The sequence below is a fragment of the Lepisma saccharinum genome, chromosome 13, assembly GCF_977018435.1.
Source record: "Lepisma saccharinum chromosome 13, izLepSacc3.1, whole genome shotgun sequence".
Classification (NCBI taxonomy): Eukaryota; Metazoa; Arthropoda; class Insecta; order Zygentoma; family Lepismatidae; genus Lepisma; species Lepisma saccharinum.
In genome coordinates, this window is record NC_139241.1 from 78,374,006 (window position 1) to 78,387,781 (window position 13,776).

Sequence of the window (13,776 nt, forward strand, 5' to 3'; positions counted from 1 at the left end):
TAATGGATTAGTCGTCAAATGCTACCTCATTGTTATTCGTTAGCCGCCAAATGGCACCTTAATGTTATGTATTACTCGCTAAATGGCGCCTAAATACCGATGTGTAGGTTTGTACTCTGGTTAGTAATGGCCTTGTTGTGTCCCCTTTTTATTTGGCAGAGTTGATAACCCGAAACCGTGCAGATATATAGGAAGAAGAAGGAAATCCTTGCCTTTGAAACTGAGATCACGCCCAGATATTACGTGGTTTCCGGAGCAGATTCCATCAGACAATGCAAAAAAAAAAAAAAAAAAAAAACCAACAGGAGGCGATTTAGAATCTGTTTGCAAGTGTTGCCAGGTGTTTGTTTGAAAGATCTTTACGAAAAAGAAGCCTATCATTCTTCTGCTGACGCACACGTACCGGGTGTCTCCAAAGTCACGCACCGCTGGCCAGCATGCTGGATGGACCACACTTCTGAAACTCTTGCATTCAAGAGAAGGGGAATACATGGCATAACATGCGAACTGCTGTTTTCCTTGCGTGGCCTTTGGGAGGAGTTAAGCCGACCTCCGTGGCGGAGTGGTTAGCACAACGCACTGCATCGCCAGGTGTCCCGTGTTCGATTCCCGGCCTCGGAATGGATGTTCTTTGTGAGTGTATCTTCGTCATCACTCATCCTCATCGCTGCGATTAGCGAAAAGTGGCGTAAAAGCAACGTTAAATAACAAAATTCAAGTCAAACTTAGGATTTTATCTGTAGGAAGTAGCCATATGTGCCGTGTTACGTAAGCTGATCTCGGAAACGATTACAATCTCGCCCTCGAAAGTTTCGGGTTCGAGTCTTCCTTCGATTTCATATTCCTCGTCGTCGCGAGTTGCGGAAGTGGAAGAAAAGTGACGCTAAACGAGAAGAATACAAAGGAAGTGCCAAACCAACAGATAATGCAGCACAATTTATCATCGGCAGACAGAGAGAGAGATATAGCAATGGTCCTGTAACCTTTTCGTCAGAAACTATGTATTTGAAATGTTGTGCCCCGAAGACCACCATAATGCCAAATTGACTCGTTGTAAATGGCCTCAATTAGCCTATTTGCGCACCTGTTCAATACAACTTATCGAATCGATACGTATCGATTGTTATATTATCGATCATATGCGTCGCGAGCGAGAAGGAATTCGAATTATGTCAGTCAACCCCGCGTTGAAATAGGACATCATTTTCAAATTCTATTTGACAAAGCTTTTGTGTATATTTGTAATCAATAACGCAGAAACGGGCTCAGGTATTAGTATTCCCACGGAATAACCAAAGAAAGAAAAAAAGCTACGTCGAAAAGTTTAGTATAAAATCAAAAAACCAGGTCCGATCTTCGTGTTTTTAGATATTGCCACTTAATCAAATCAATAAATCGTTTCATGAATTGTAAAAATTTAAAAAAAAAAGATAAATTCATAATAGTTTATAATTTTTTCGTACATGTACGTGTTTCTTGCATTGTAGAATTATTACTTTTGTAATTTACTGTTGTCAAAAGCATTTAAACACACTTTTAGTATGATCAAAGTTACAGTAACGTAATGTTTGATGAAGGGAGCATGCATGCGTTCTCCCGAAACGTTGTTAAATGCTTGTAACCAGCGTAAACTACACGAGGAATAATTATCACCGTTAGTTTTAATAATTATTTGATTATTACTATTTCTACTGTTCAGTTTTATGTGAAAAAGCCTGACCTTTCCCTAACGACGTCCAACTAACTAACTAACTAACTAACTAACTAACTAACTCTCTAGCCTTCTTAAACCCGAAGGTTCATGGCTGCAGCAACACAGGCCTTCCATCTGTCCCTATCTTGAGCAAGATCTATATACTCTTTTCCATCCCTACCGATTTGCCTTAGGTCCATCTCGACGTTGTCCCTCCATCTTCGTCTTGGCCTTCCTACTGGTCTCTTACCATCAGGTTTCCCAACAAGAATCCTGTAAACTCCTCTTTCCTCTCCCATTCGTGCCACATGGCCTGCCCACCTAAGTCTTCTTGATTTAATTATTCTAATAATGTCTGGACATGAATACAAATTATGTAGTTCTAAATTATGTAACCTTCTCCACTCACCTGTCTCCTCATCCCTTTTAGGTCCAAATATTTTCCTAAGGATCCTATTTTCAAATACTCTCAATTTGTGTTCCTCTTTTAATGTAAGGGACCAAGTTTCACACCCATATAATACTACAGGCAATATTACTGTTTTGTATATTTTAACTTTTAGTTTCTTAGATATTAAATGAGAAGACAAAAGTTTATGAAGAGAGAAGTAACATGCATTTCCTGAATTAAGCCTACTTTTTATTTCCTCTTTAATATAATTTTCATTTGTTAATATTACTCCTAAGTATTTGAATTTGGAAACTGTTTCAAACGATTTGTTATCAATAATTAGATTTTGATTATTACCTAACACTTGGTTTCGGCCTGTAAGCATATATTTAGTTTTCTCTTTGTTAACTTCCAAACCTATCTCTTTAGCAGTTTTGAAAAATATTTTAGCATTATTCTTAATTGTATTCACATCATCCCCCAGTAAGTCTACATCATCTGCATATGCTAACAACTGAGTCACACCATTTAATTTTAGTCCTTCTTTAGTTTCGTTTACCTTCCTAACAGCATATTCTAAGGCAAAATTAAAGAGCAATGGAGATAATGCATCTCCTTGTTTTAACCCATCATGAATTGTAAATTTGTCAGACATATTAATACCTACACGAATTTTACTTTCTGTTTCACTGGTGCATATTTTTATCATACTAACAAGCTTCTTAGGTATTCCAAACTCTACTAATATATTATATAATTTATCTCTTTTGACCGAATCATATGCTTTTTTGAAATCAATGAATAGATGATGGACATTTTGATTATATTCCCACTTTTTTTCAAGTGTCTGTCTGATGTGAAAAATTTGATCTGTAGTTGATCTGTTGCGTTTAAATCCACATTGATAATCACCTATAATTTCATTAGCATATGGGGTTAGTCTTGTTAAAAGAATGTTAGATAATATTTTATATGTTGTTGAGAGTAGAGAAATTCCACGGTAATTATTGCAGTTCATTTTATCACCTTTTTTAAACACAGGAACAATTATGGATTCTTTCCACTGTTGAGGGATTTCTTCTTTATTCCATATTAAACAAATTAATTTATGAATTTGACATATTAATGAATTTCCACCATATTTAATTAACTCAGCTGGTATTAAATCAATGCCAGGTGCTTTGTTATTCTTTAGCCTTTTAATAGCATCTTTAACTTCAGTCAAGTTAGGTTCTGCTGTGTGTATTTCATTTACTTCTGATTTATCTCCTACATGGACATTTAAAAGGTCATTAAAGTAGTTCTTCCATCTATTTAGAATATCGCTTGGGTCAGCTAGAAAATCACCGTCTTTATCTTTTATCAAGTTTACTTTAGGTTGCCACCCCTTTCTAAACTCATTTACACCTTTATATAAATCTCTGATATTTTTATTTTTGCTGTTTATTTCAATTTCGTTAATTTTGCTTTTCAAGTAATCTCTTTTTTTACTTCTAAACGTGTGGTTAACTTCTCCCTTTATTCTATTATAATTGTTTAGATTTGTATCATCAGAGTTATTTAACCACCTAAGTCTAGCCTGATTTCTTATTTCTATTAGATTATGACATTCATTATCAAACCATGGCTTACTTTTTCTCGGTTTATGGTATCCTATACTTTCTTTAGCTGCTGATTCTATTGCATTACGTATATGCTCCCAATTCTTATTTACGTCTGTTTCATTTATATTTTCATCATCATTTAAATCCTGCAAAACATCAAATCTATTTGACAGTTTAATTTGGTAATCTTTCTTAATTCTTTCATCAGTAAACTTTCCTGTATCAAATTTTAGAACTTTTAGATTTTGTTGCTTATGATTTATCACTGAGAGTCTTTCTCTTAATTTAGCAATTACTAAATAATGGTCACTGGCACAGTCAGCACCTCTATGTGTACGAACGTCAATTATACTAGTATGCCTTCTCTTATCAATGAGAATATGATCTATCTGATTATGAGTTTTACCATCTGGAGAAGACCAGGTATATTTATGGATATCTTTATGTTTAAAAGTGGTACTTTTCACAATCAAATTCTTTGAGGTTGCAAAAGTAATCAATCTTATACCATTATCATTACTTAATTCATGAAGACTTTCTTTACCAATCGTGGGTTTAAATGTCTCTTCTTTGCCAATCTGTGCATTACAGTCACCTAACAGAATTTTCATATCATACTGAGAAAATTTATCAAAGACCTGTTCTAACTCTGTATAAAAATCATCTTTAGTATTATCATCTTTATCTTCCGTTGGTGCATGTATGTTTATTAAAATAATTTTACACCACCTACCCTGTAAAACTGCATATGATATCCTATCATTAATAAATTCTACTGTTTTAAGAGCCGAGATAATTCTATTATTTATGAAAAAGCCTGTTCCAAAATTATGATTTTCAGTACCACCATAGAAAAAAGTATAATTTTTAGTTTTACAATTCCCTTCTCCTGGCCACCTAACTTCCTGGACAGCTACTACATCTAATTTATACTTGACTATCTCATTAACTGTACACTGAAATGCCCCAGGCCGGTAAAGGCTCAGAACATTCCAGGTGCCTAATTTAATATCCTTATTCCTAACGTAGATCTTATCCTTAGTCCAGGGACCTCCCAAAGTAGTCCCCACCCGGAGATCCGAACGGGGGACTATTTTACCTCCGGAATATTTTACCTTGGGAACATCCATGGCCTTATATTGCTGATTCTTGACATGGCTTTTTACAGTGCAGAGTTGTCAGCTCTACGCCTAACCCCCAATATGAATGGAGGAACTACTACAGAAGACAAACACAAACACATTAGACAGCACAACTACTACACAAGACACACCCAAATACATCACAACTATAACACAATATAAACACAAACACAGCACAACTACTACACAAGACAAACACAACCAAATTAGACAGCACAACTACGCAAAACAAACATACTAGACATCACAACTACTACACAAACATACTAGACAGCACAACTACAACACAAGACACATACATACACACCACCGATACTACACAAGACAAATAGAAACACATTAGACAGCATAATTACTACACAAGATAAACACAACCACACTAGACAGCACAGCTACTACACAAGACAAACCCACATACAAGCACATCACAACTACTACACAAGATAAACACAAACACACTAGACACCACAACTACTACACAAGACAAACCCAAACACACTACACAGCACAACTACTGCACAATACACCCAAACACCTTACAACCTCTACACAAGAAAATACATAAAACACACAACTACTACTACATTTTAGTGCTAAGCACTATAGGTGTTTTGTACTGTATATTATGTACTGAAAATGTATGATGGGCGTAAACAGCCACACTAATATATTAATTGTTCAAGCAGCACAAGTAAAAGAATACGGTATATGCCGACTTCTGTGGCATAAGAGTCGGCAGGAGATTCTCTTGAGCTGGCTTCTGGCTCTCTGTAGTCCGTGTAGTCCAAAACGCTGCAATCATACTGCACGCTTGTTGCCCCCTTGTGATGTTGCGATCTCTGCGAGTGGCCTCGTTAATCAGCGTAAACGCACTTTGGACCCCGAGCAACCACACACTCCGCCCACAAGACTCTCCCGCCCCTCCACCGAAGGCCCCAAAGCTCCACCGCCAGGGGGCGCCGAACCATCGTGAGGAAAACGGCAGCATGCAACCAAGCAACGCTGGTGAAGCGCCCGAAGCAGCGCGCAGCGATCGAGCCTCCAACCACAGAAAATGCGCCACAAACCGAAATCCATCCGAGACCGAAGACACATCATAGGGATGAATATGTAGACACCAGCACCCCGCGATCCCGGGCCGCTCACGTCCGCAAAGAAAACCCAAGCTGAACACGATTCCGATGACCTCAATCAGTTGCAGTTCGTGGCCTTTCACTCCATTCTCTCACATAGCTGAGATTTCTTCAGCTTGGGTTCTCCCTGCCAACACGAACAGCCCAAGACGTCCATACTGTTGATTTCATAACATCTATAGTAGATTTTTAGAACCAACATTTTTAGGCTACATCTCTCTACTCCTGTCTTAACGCAGTATAAACGAACAGTCTGGATCCATATTGATACCATGGGAAAATATCTAACGTCATGAACACTACTCAATGTTAATACTTTGTACACTCGTATTCAGAAAAAGTGGCACATACTTCAACTGGTCAACTCTATAAAGAGTGCCACTTTATGTGAACAGGAGTGTACAGCTTTCATAATTCATCACGAAAGTGGTAGATTTGGTCAAAATCTTGAACATAAAGAATGACACTACCTGGCAACCTTGGCGGCTTGTTATGCAACTATTTGATATTCGTCAACGTATCAACATTCCGACCATGTGTTGATGTGCTAGATTTTTCTCTCGCATTTCGAGCTGCAATGTCATTGGTCCGTTTCGTGGGCATAGCCAGCCAGGATTGCACATAACCTAGGGCATTGCGTTCTGTGTAAGGCAGCGTGGAATTTTCCGCTGCTGTCTGCGCGGTATTTAACCCTGGAACGTCTGTCATTTGCGTTCGACGTGGTCGGCCATCTTTACTTAATGTTCTAAGTTTCATGCAGGTTTTTATATGAACCTCGAAGCTAGGTGGAGCCACTTGAAGTACCGTGAGGATTGTTAGCTTCCCTCCTTTGAGAACAGATTTTTTTTTTGTAGGGGGCTCTAGCAGTTGACAAAACTTGAATAGTAGAAATAACAACAATAATTATATTATTATAATGCTTATGATCTCAGAACGGATTTATATGTAAATACATATTTCTCGTATATGAAGCTGAAATCAGTTATATTTTGTATTATCTTCGCGCATCATGGCACGTGGACTCGAAAAATTCCACTTTTATACTCCATATTTGTACATATATTAGGTTTTGGCTCATATTTTAGTTATTTTTACATATTATTTCCATATTTCTGAATATTTCTCAACATATACTCCATATTCGCGCAATAACTACATGTCCCCGTGTGAGCAGAAGAGTTGGATGAATTTCTTGCGTATAACTGACAAGTTTGAAATACACTCCCATTAACTACTACTACTTGTGATACTGAATGAAGTTTTAGTCCATATAAGTCCATGTTAAGAGACAAAAGAAGGAAATTCACGTTCGAAAACTTACAACAAAATGTTGTTATTCATTGTTTTGGAAACAGAAAGTGAAAACACATTTTGTGTTGTTTTACAATTAATGTCAATGTAAGCGTACTGTATTTTATGTAGAATTTGAAGTCCATATTTAACTCAACATTTTACTGAAATTAACTAGTTTAGCACATTTCTACTAGATATAAATCCGTTCCTTGCTTATGATTATTATTGCAAAATAATAACTATTGTAAACCAATAATAAAATTAAACTAATTTTCATCTTTTTCTTCGTCTTGGAGGTTTGGGTAATTAAAGCCTGTTCTGCAATCACAAAAATTGATCATTCCATCGGCAATGGGGGTCTTCCTAAATTTCTTTTTCATTTTGGCCTGTAATTTAAAAATTCTAGAAGCAAAGGCTATCTGGCATCCTTAGAACATGTTCATTCCACGGTTACTGATATTTTTTAATTTCTTCCACCATTGTTTCAACCTTTTATTTATTTCGGATTCCTTCACTTCTAATTTTGCCTCGCAAGGCTACTTTACTTCAAAGACCGCAAAAATCTTATTTGTGGACAATTTACTCAATTTTTATCATGTTGACGGAAGGTCAGCCCAACATTCACTACCACATAGAAAAACCGTTTTTGAAATTATATTATGGTGCCTAATTTGAATTTATTTCCTCATTTGTTTTCCAAAATTTCTTTTCAAAATTCCATTTAATGTTATATTTTTAAAAAATGTTTTCAATATATTTTTGGTGTTCAAACTGTGAAATATGGCTTCCCAAATAAAGTCTGTTACCTACCTGTTCAATTATTTTATCGTTTAACCCTATTTTCAATCTAAAAACTTTTTTTTTTACCATTTATTGCCATTGTATTATCCTCTGAAATTTTTCTTTACTATAATTATTATTATTAGTATGTCCTTGGCGAGACATTTGCAATCGATCCCCAGATGAGTTAATATCCAGCACAACTGTTTTTTTAATTATTATTTTACATTTCATACTGTTAGTGTACTGAAATGCATAGTTATTATTCTGTTGTTATCTTTGTAATGATCTCCAATTAGGCAAAACGGTAACAGAAAAAACAACATTTATTTAACTTATAACTTCATGTTGTAAAAACTTCATGAAAGACATTCAACAAAGACAAAAGACAATCTATCTCAAACTAGACTTGTTCACAGTATATCTACTTAAATCCTTTATCTTTTTCTTAACTTCTATCAATCTTTTAGACACCTGATTCAAGAGAGAGCTTTAAAAGTTAGGACAAAATTTTGCTAGTGTTTGTTGTGTGTTCTCTCACAGAAAACAAATTTTGAAAATGAGAAACCGTATAATCTTTGGTTTGAACGGTAGAACATGTATTTTACACTCAATTTTTACGATTTATTGCATTTTTACTTCGGTATTCTGTTCGAATAGTAAGGAACTAAACTTCATTTCCGTTATTAACAATTGACTTCTGACTTTTTTGTAAATTGAAATGAAATATGCCAATTTCCGAAAGGGGGCTCGACTCCTTCTTCCTCACGCCCATGTTCTTCTGGCCTGTCGACTAGCCATGTCGCATGAATCAATGAAGCCAATGTATCCGAGAGCAATTTGGAGATAAGGAGTTTTATTTCCAACAAGATGGAGCATGTCTTGATAACATCTTGACCAGATGGTCTGGCGAAGATAAGCCTTAAATTTCTTAAACCATCCTTTGTAATCTTTGGCGCAATGCTACAACCTTTCGAACATATTTTTTCAACCATTTTCTTCGTAATGTATAAATTATTTCGTTTTTTTCCTTTAAACCCATAGCGTGGAATAAAGGATTTGATGATAACACATTGTGAAACAGTACCGTGTTCATTCATGCATAGTTTCAACGATGTTACAATCGATCTCCGATCACTGATATTATGTTGAGCACAGAATTCGATAAATAAATGTTCTCTCTCGTGGTAAAACGCTTAGAAAACTACCCATCTTGGTGGAGGATTGGTTAGGACATCACGCTACAACTCTAGGGGTCCCGGGATCGAATCCCGGTCTGGGCATGGATGTTGTGTGTGCGTGTCCCTTCATCTATTTCATCATATCATCAATCATCCTCATTTTCGCGATTGGGCAAGAGGGAAGAAAGCGAAGTAAAATATAGCAATATACCTGGCGAACTGGTAACGACCGTTTCGGTAAATAGTAATCTTTGCATCCTTTTTACAGGCCGAAACCAAGTGTTAGGTAATAATCAAAATCTAATTATTGATAAAAACTCGTTTGAACCAGTTTCCAAATTCAAATACTTAGGAGTAATATTAAGAAATTAAAATTATATTAAAGAGGAAATAAAAAGCAGGCTTAATTCACGAAATGCATGTTACTTCTCTCTTCATAAACTTTTGTCTTCTCGTTTAATATCTAAGAAACTAAAAGTTAAAATATACAAAACAGTAATTTTGCCTGTAGTATTATATGGATGTGAAACTTGGTTCCTTACATTGAAAGAGGAACATAAATTGAGAGTATTTGAAAATAAGATCCTTAGGAAAATATTTGGACCTAAAAGGGATGAGGAGACAGGTGAGTGGAGAAGGTTACATAATTTAGAACTACATAATTTGTATTCATGTCCAGATATTATTAGAATAATTAAATCCAGAAGACTTAGGTGGGCAGGCCATGTGGCAAGAATGGGAGAGGAAAGAGGAGTTTACAGGATTCTTGTTGGGAAACCTGATGGTAAGAGACCTGTAGGAAGGCCAAGACGAAGATGGAGGGACAACGTTGAGATGGACCTAAGGGAAATCGGTAGGGATGGAAAAGAGTATATAGAACTTGCTCAAGATAGGGAAAGATTGAAGACCTGTGTTGCTGCAGCCATGAACCTTCGGGTTTAAGAAGGCTAGGGAGTTAGTTAGTTAGTTTTGCATCCTTTGTTAATGGAATTCTGCTGTTGATATCTCCACTCCAATAACTCTTGTTAAGTTTCAATTCCGAGATCGAGGGGTGGTTCAGTCCAGTTTCAGACTTGCGGAGGCGAATTCCTGATTTTCTAGCTGTCGGGAAATCACGAATGGTGTCGAAATCAGGTACGGTAAAGTTCCCCGTGCATACAGCACCAGAACGGTGCCATGAAGGCACATTTAGGATTTTGGAGGTGATCAGCACCACGCTCCGGCCGCCTTGACCCTCCAGCCCTCCCCCCCAGGTAGCCATTGATTTGTGGCTGGGTGAGCCCCAGAGTCACTTTATGTGGATCGGAAAATATCCGACCTTAGATCATCCATCCCGGGAATCGAACCCGGGTCTCCCGAGTGGCAGCCAGACGCCATACCGGGATGATATAATATAGCTTTTTTTCCCCTGTCCCGACTAAAAATCCTCCTCCATGCACACCCTGTGCTTCAGTTGCTGAAAACTGAGGAACGTTGAGAAAAACTGTTCGTGACGGGGCATTTAGAGACTTATTTTCGCATCATACAAACCAGAAGACATTATTAGAAACGGCCATTATCTCAGCGGAGGCTACCGCACCGTATAAAAATACGAGCTTAATATGTATCACTCCGCGCACATCTCTCGCATCCAACTGTGCCGCCGTAGAAAACATCGGGAAAAGACAGCTGCATCAGTTCTCGGACCTTTTTTACATTGTGTTCGGCCGTCTAGCAGTCAGCACCATCTATCCATATTTACTTGCGTTCCGTCGCCGGAACCCCCCTCCTCCCCCGTTCTAGCATGAAACCTCTCCGGGTTTATATTACTCGGAAACTAGGGCAGCTCGACTAATGGGCGAATCGATCTCGTTGCCATGGCGACGGTCGATGCTTGGCGAGCGCTCAGATTCCTGTAGGAGACCCAGGAAGACGGGAGAGCTTGTATAGGACTCTTGGGAACTGAACGGATCGCCATGGAATAAGGTTGTATGGGGAGTAGTGTGGATTCGCTGGTGTATGAACAGAACTGAACTGGTGAGTCTTTTTTTTGGCAGATTTTCATTTGTTTTGTGTGTGGGTTCGCTTATCTTAATTTGTAGGGGGCGTTGTTTACAAGTCGCGCTGTGCACTTGTTCCGCTGTGCACCGCGTATTGACAAGTGTCTGTGATAGCGTGGTGGTTAGGAGAACGTCGCGCAAGTTGTTCTCTTCAACCTGGAGATCCCAGAAAACCCTGGGACAAGTGGGAATTTTCGGTCAGAAATTGTTATTTTCAGGGGGGTTAAAAGGTGTCCAGGAATTGTAAATAAATTCAATTCCGGTCCGGGAGAGAAAATCAGCAAGCTTAAAATGGGGTCTGAACCGTTTTTTTAATCTTGGAAATATTTCAATCCTGTCCCGGAACTTTTTTTTTTCAGATCAGTTTAGATACCGTCCAAGCTCGAAACAATATGTAACTTGGACCGAATTTAAATTGTGCGAGAAGGAAAATATTCCGGTCCTGATACGGAACCCATTAGAATTTATGCGTTCCTGGAGCTTTAAACAACCCTGGTTATTTTTAAAATGCAGTGTTACAAGGATCAATCGATTTATATATATATATATATATATATATATATATACACACACACACACACACACACACACACATGCGCGAGATCTTTGGACGTTGTTTGATTATTTGTAGGATATGTAGTTTAATTTTACAGTCAGTAATCATATTTTGAACCGCCCAGTATATGTACTCATGTATGATACTGGATTTTACACAGGCCTTTGATTATGCAAGCCTCAAAGCGTCTTGTCTCTCTCGTCTCGTTATTTACAAGGTATATCAATTTTCAAATTTCGAGAAGAGATCTCAGTACCATCCGTATCGAAATAGGGTAGATATCCTGGCATAATGTATATACAGGGTGTCCCAGTTAAAAGTAGCCCGGCTCCGATCAACAGTTACATGCCAAGGATCATGAAAAGAAATGAAGTGTGTGTACTGTGATACCTTGAGTATCTTCCATTCTTACAATGGACTAATCCATTTTACTAGTGCAATATAGCCTTCGGACGAATGTCTTTGTGCTGGGCTACTTTTAACAGGAACATCCAGTATTTCCAGGGCATGTACCAGTCTGGAGAACCTGGAAAAGCCAGGGAATGTCTGGGAAATTTAATGTTTTTCTGGAAAAATTCGAGGTTTCTGAACAAAAAGGATATAAGACAAGAAAATTTAAGTTTGTTGTGGACAAACTATACTTCACGTTGAGATACTGAGTATTGCCGGGTGTTAACAGTACAAGTTCTTCATTAAAATACTCCATGAAAAGGGGTCATGTTTTGAATTCTTATGTAGAAATCTGTTACAAGTGGTCATTGGTATGCACCGCTTTCTTGTTGCAATTTTTTTTCGTTGGTGTGTGTGGTAGTTATCGGGGGTAATATATTATTAAATTTTACTATTTGTTATTTACACTGTAATTGTTATTGGTCCCTATAAAAAAACAATTCTTTGTTAATCATTAGTAAATACATTTCCAAATATTACAAAGAAACTCGTTCCCCCTGCTCAGTTATCAGTTCCTATTCAGATTGCAACTTTTATTAATCCAAATCGCATACAATTTGTACATATTTATGAATGCCCTGAAGCAAGTTTTGCACAGTTGAGGTTTTATTTTTATTGAGGAAGGAAAACAAACCTGCGTTGAAAATAATTCAATTTGTTTACTTTGTTAGTGTCCTTTGCAGAACAATCTTATCTGGCAGGTGGAAGATTATTGCAAGATAAGATATCTTGAAGTTGATTAGTTAAATTATAGTTTGAAATTCTGACACAATTAAAAATGTCGTAGATTAGCATATCCCGCATCATCCGAACTTATGTTTGTACGTAGATGTATTTGGAGTCTGAATGCAGACTCCACACCTTAAATTAAATATGTTAAATATATGTACAGTTTAATTGAATCGAACTAGAAATTTGGGATACATTAGAATCTCACAGACCCTTTATGTTGTTTTTATATTTGTGTGTGTATATATTAATGTGAGAGCAAAGAGAGAAAGAATCCAGCAAGTGGATAGCTTCAAGTACCTCGGATGCACTATAAGCAGTGACATGAGCTGCAAACAAGAAGTGAAAATGAGAATCGCAATAGCAAAAGAAGCTTTCAATAGAAGAAGAAATGTTTTTTGTGGACCCATGGACATAGGTCTAAGGAAGAGATTAGTGAAATGTTTTGTGTGGAGCGTAGCACTATATGGTGCAGAAACCTGGACGTTGAGAAGAAATGAAGAGAAACGACTCGAAGCTTTTGAAATGTGGACATGGCGAAAAATGGAGCGTGTAAAATGGACGGACACAAGGTAAGAAACGAAGCCGTACTGGAAAGAGTTGGCGAAAAAGATCTATACTGAAGATAATCAAGAAGAGGAAAAGAAACTGGTGAGGATACTGTCTAAGAAGGAACTGTCTGCTCAAGGATGCCTTGGAGGGAATGGTTGAAGGAGGAAAAGTCCGTGGAAGAAAGAGATATCAGCTTATGGATGATATTAAATTAAGTGAGTGGTATGCTATTA

The 13,776-nt window shown here is 37.4% G+C and overlaps 1 protein-coding gene across 4 annotated transcripts in view; it reads left to right on the forward strand.

Moving 5' to 3' along the window:
- Positions 1–13,776, forward strand: part of LOC145997448 (protein FAM13A) — a 167,036-nt gene that overhangs the window by 17,241 nt on the left and 136,019 nt on the right. The window contains exon 1 of one of the 4 annotated variants that reach the window (XM_083134509.1): positions 11,102–11,233. The exons of the other annotated variants lie outside the window; for them this stretch is intronic. The gene's annotated coding sequence lies outside the window, so the exon portion shown is untranslated. Of the gene's footprint in view, positions 1–11,101; positions 11,234–13,776 lie in introns of those variants that run through there. 4 annotated transcript variants of the gene reach the window in all.